The sequence below is a fragment of the Schistocerca americana genome, chromosome 6 (genome assembly GCF_021461395.2).
Source record: "Schistocerca americana isolate TAMUIC-IGC-003095 chromosome 6, iqSchAmer2.1, whole genome shotgun sequence".
Lineage (NCBI taxonomy): Eukaryota > Metazoa > Arthropoda > Insecta > Orthoptera > Acrididae > Schistocerca > Schistocerca americana.
Genome location: NC_060124.1, coordinates 467,148,035 through 467,152,837, shown reverse-complemented (window position 1 = coordinate 467,152,837; position 4,803 = coordinate 467,148,035). Strand labels below are relative to the sequence as shown.

Sequence of the window (4,803 nt, the reverse complement as noted above, 5' to 3'; positions counted from 1 at the left end):
GTTGGTGTTCCTGAATAGCGCTCACGTTCAGGAAAGTGGAGAATATAGAATACCAACACGAATGATGCAGTGAGTCGATACAGATGGACTCACATTTGAAGATACAAAGTGAATGTGTACTCACCTCTGCCGAACTGGAAATCGACGGTTAATCTACAGATACCTTCTATCTTGTACAAACACTGCAAACACGCGGGAACGGTACAATTGAAGCAATGAACTCAATGTCCATCATTCCGGCGGCCAGCAGTAATGATCGCTACAGACAAAATTGTCGCCCCGTGTCGGTTTACGTACATTATGAGTAAACATTCCAATGTGCGCAAACACACGAATCTGCACTACAGAGACACTCGCTTAGTACATGTCGTGAGCACTGGAGTAAATATCGGATATTAGTAAGCTGCATGTTATACTGCAACTTAAGAGAGACTGTTTGGTTTGAAATAAAGTATCAGGTTAGACCCAACAAACTGGTTTAGCAACTAACAAATGGAGGAAAATATAAGCCCTAACGACTGCGGACCACTCTAATTTATATATAAGTAAATTAAATTTTCTCATAAAATGAATGTACTAACCAAAATTTGTTCCAGGGTAGCATGGCGTATGCTCAGTTTCAACGTAGAATTGATACTGCCGCCGGCCGAAGTGGCCGTGCGGTTAAAGGCGCTGCAGCCTGGAACCGCGGGACCGCTACGGTCGCAGGTTCGAATCCTGCCTCGGGCATGGATGTTTGTGGTGTCCTTAGGTTAGTTAGGTTTAACTAGTTCTAAGTTCTAGGGGACTAATGATCTCAGCAGTTGAGTCCCATAGTGCTCAGAGCCATTTGAACCATTTGATACTGCCCTTTCGATTGTTTCTTATGACGAGCTGTTTGAAGAAAGAGTGCGAATTGGAGTGCGACTGTCGACTGTTTTCTGACTTCGACACTGGGATTCGCGCCGATCAGTCAACGGGCTTCGGTGTCGACGACCTGTCGCTGTCTGTTAAAGCCGGGCACACATTTGGCTACCTCGGTGTCATGTCACACATCAACAGCTGTCGATTAGCCCATGTTGATACAATTTTGCTTTGTATAAAATCGTAAATGAACTCAGTTTTTAAAATCTAACTTGTGTTGCAAGCAAAAGACACAGTTACTTTCCATTCTTTATCATGTGTTTAACCTCTCGCCCAGAATCTATTGCTCTGTCCGCTAGACCACCACCTACAGTTCACGTACTATATCGTGGATTAAATCTCACGTATGGCGTTTATTTTCTCCTCCCCTAACACATTCTTGTCCGCAGCTCGTGGTCTCGCGGCAGCGTTCTCGCTTCCCGAGCAAGGGGTCCCGGGTTCGATTCCCGGCGGAGTCAGGGATTTTCACCTGCCTCGAGATGACTGGGTGCTGTTGTGTCGTCTTTATCATCATCATCATTCATCCTCATTACGGTCGGATGAAGCCAATGGCAAACCACCTCCGCTTGGACCTTGCCTAGTATAGCGTTGCGGGTCTCCCGCATCGTCCTCTACGCTCTGCCAAGGAATATGGGACATCATCATCGTCATCATAACACATTCTTAGCGACTGTATGGATCTGCTACTTGTTTTCTCTCATATTTCCAGTATTTTTTATGAATGACATAAAAGCTCCTTCTGTTTCATTGAGTGGATCTCTAAAGGTCAGGTACATTACTCTCGTGATCTTTCGCATTCCTCGCCTGCAAAATACAATCTAACACTCCTGATCGCAGCTTATATTTTACCACAATCTCTTGCAGTGGCGATCATAGTGTTAATTATCCTCTGCCGAAATTTCTGTACGCAATGACAAAAAACAATTATTACTTATTAATGTATGGGACTGTTCTGAAATCTGCCGTATAAGAACCTACTAGCATTCCTAAGAATTCCTACAGAATGAGATACAGTACAATCACATAACACATGAGCAATGAACCATAAACCAAATTGGTTCCCTACCAGTAACAAACGTATATTTCAATGAGGGGTCATGGAGACAATCAAAACAATAGTATCATCAGTTAAAACTCGGAAGACCAAAAGTTCTTCAGAAAAAAAAAAAAAAAAAAGTTGTCTACCTACGAATTGTACCGAGCGAGGTGGTGCAGTGGTTAGCACACTGGACTCGCATTCGGGAGGACGACGGTTCAATCCCGTCTCCGGCCATCCTGATTTAGGTTTTCTGTGATTTCCCTAAATCCTTTCAGGCAAATGCTGGGATGGTTCCTTTGAAAGGGCACGGCCGATTTCCTTCTCCGTCCTTCCCTAACCCGAGCTTGCGCTCCCTCTCTAATGACCTCGTTGTCGACGGGACGTTAAACACTAATCTCCTCCTCCTACGAATTGTGGAAGCAATCGGTCTCTATCCTAGTATCAAGGCATACTCTGACCTGACATAACTCGACCCAACGTATTTTTATTTGAAGATGGTATCTGTTCTTTCGGTAGCGTTCTCGCTTCCCGCGCCCGGGTTCCCGGGTTCGATTCCTGGTGGGGTCAGGGATTTTCTCTGCCTCGTGATGACTGGGTGTTGTGTGATGTCCTTAGGTTAGTTAGGTTTAAGTAGTTCTAAGTTCTAGGGGACTGATAACCATAGATGTTAAGTCCCATAGTGCTCAGAGCCATTTGAACCATTTTTGTTCTTTCGGAGGTGTCCGAAAGAACAGATACCATCTTCATACATTTAAGGCTAACCGGCCATTGACCTTCTTCTACGCTGGATGCGGATATGTATGATTTGCCCCAACTCTTCTGGGACTCGGTAGGATTGTCTGCCGCGAGTAATGAGTGTAATGGGCAGGGGCACTACGAATGTAGTGCGTGGACATCAAGCTGGGAATTGTGGGTCTCACGGCGAGCATGCAAGGGATAAATCCCTGCAGTCACTCTATCCTCTGTGCCCTCGGTGGCTCAGATGGAGCCAGCACGGTAGCTCAGCGTGTTCGGTCAGAAGGCTGCTCGCCCTCTGTAAAAAAAAAAAAAAAAAAAAAAAAAATATATATATATATATATATATATATATATATATATAAATCTGAGTAAAGGAATCAACAATCAACTTGAACGGATGTCTCTTAACGTCCGCCCACACCAAACGCAACGAACAATACCGAATAAAATGAAAAAAGAAGAAAAAAAGATGGATAGAGTGTCTGCCACGTAAGGAGGAGATCCCGGGTTCGAGTCCCAGTCAGGGCACACATTTTCAACTGTCCCCGTTGATCTATATATCAACGCCTGTCGACAGCTTAAGGTCTTGATTTAATTATCATTTCAACGTATTTTTGGCTTTGTTCCAGCGTATTTTGTACCGTAATGGGACTGAGTTACGAATGTATATGTTACAACGTTATTCTAAAATTATTGTTTGTCTCTTACATGTAACTGGATGGGAATGGATAGACGGGAGATGCTATTGTTAGACGATGGAGTCACGCTGTGCGAGCAACGTCACGTCACAGAGCAGAAGCAGCAGCGGAACCAAAGAGAATAGTTCTGCGAAGCGGAATTTTCGAACTTACGGGAAACAACAATGGACTGAAAATCTTGGTAAAGGAAATAATGTTCCCTCGTTCTAGGACAAATTTGGACTTTTAAAAATATAAATATTGTAAAAAAGACTCGTAACGTGCAACGGGAACGGGAATATAGAACTTAACGTCTTGTAAAATAAGAAAATTGTACTCTGAGTTGATTTTCTTTACTTACATATAAAAATTTTTGAAATAGTAAATATCAAATGACATGGAATCATTTTTATTTTAATACAGATCCATCTAGGAAGCAAAGTATTAAGTAAACCGAAATTTATTACATTCCTGTTGCGCCTAAAATATTGAAACAGTCTTTGTACCAAGACACTCTGAATCCGATGAATCAATGTAAGTATGATTTCAGAACAGTCCCACCAAATACGACGTCTCCCTGACGCAGTACTGGTGGGATAAGAACAGACTGTTACAACATTACGCTCTCGTGACCGAAAATGTGAAGCACATTCTTATGTAATCTTTATTCGGTACAGTACATCGCATGCGCAAATAGAGGCCGTGTTTGTTTCTTTTATGTGCCTAACTGAGAGAGCCTAGGGTGAAGAGAAACGGTAAATGTGTAAACAAGTTGTTTTAACACAGTTTTCCTTAGCTGTTGTGGACAGATACCCTACGTAGAGGCCACAACTGTTAAATATTTATCACAATTTCGGCAGCGACGTGATGCTACTTCAAAAATTTCCTTCAGTCTCTTTCATTTGCTGCGCAACAAACGAGGGCGGCTATTAACTTCATTTCTGCTTCGCCCTCTCTGCTTCTTTATTTTGCACTCTTATTATTCCTAGGTGGCGTTCTTGCTGTTGGGAAACGTAATGAGGTTTCACACAAGCAGCAATGCCCAGAGTAGCAGAGAATTAGCAAAGCTCTGGGACCAAATGGGATAAAAACAGTCCGCACACAGCTATTGTGGATTTCCATGCGGAGCAGCAACTCCAGCTGCAACAAAATTAGGGACAGAGCAGACGTCTTTCCCGACTTAGCGCCTTAACGTAGTATCATGTGGCTGCGAAAAACGTAATGCGGATATGTATGGTTTGCCCTGTAACATCACTTGTGTGTCTTTTGACGTTCCAGCAAGTACATTTCGTACTACGGAATGCACTCTCAGTGTTACTAGTCGTTTCTGAGCAGAAAAACTCGTTAGCAACTCGTACTCATAATTTTGTGAAAGGTATGTAAAATGTACCTCCCTCGAATTATGTACAACACTTGAAGCAAAGACTTTATTTACATTCAATGGAA

General features: G+C 42.9%; 1 non-coding gene across 1 annotated transcript; it reads left to right on the top strand.

Moving 5' to 3' along the window:
* The first annotated feature begins 2,103 nt into the window (after positions 1-2,103).
* Positions 2,104-2,176, top strand: Trnaa-cgc. The gene has a single exon. It is a non-coding gene; the product is annotated as a tRNA-Ala (tRNA).
* Positions 2,177-4,803: the final 2,627 nt, after the last annotated feature.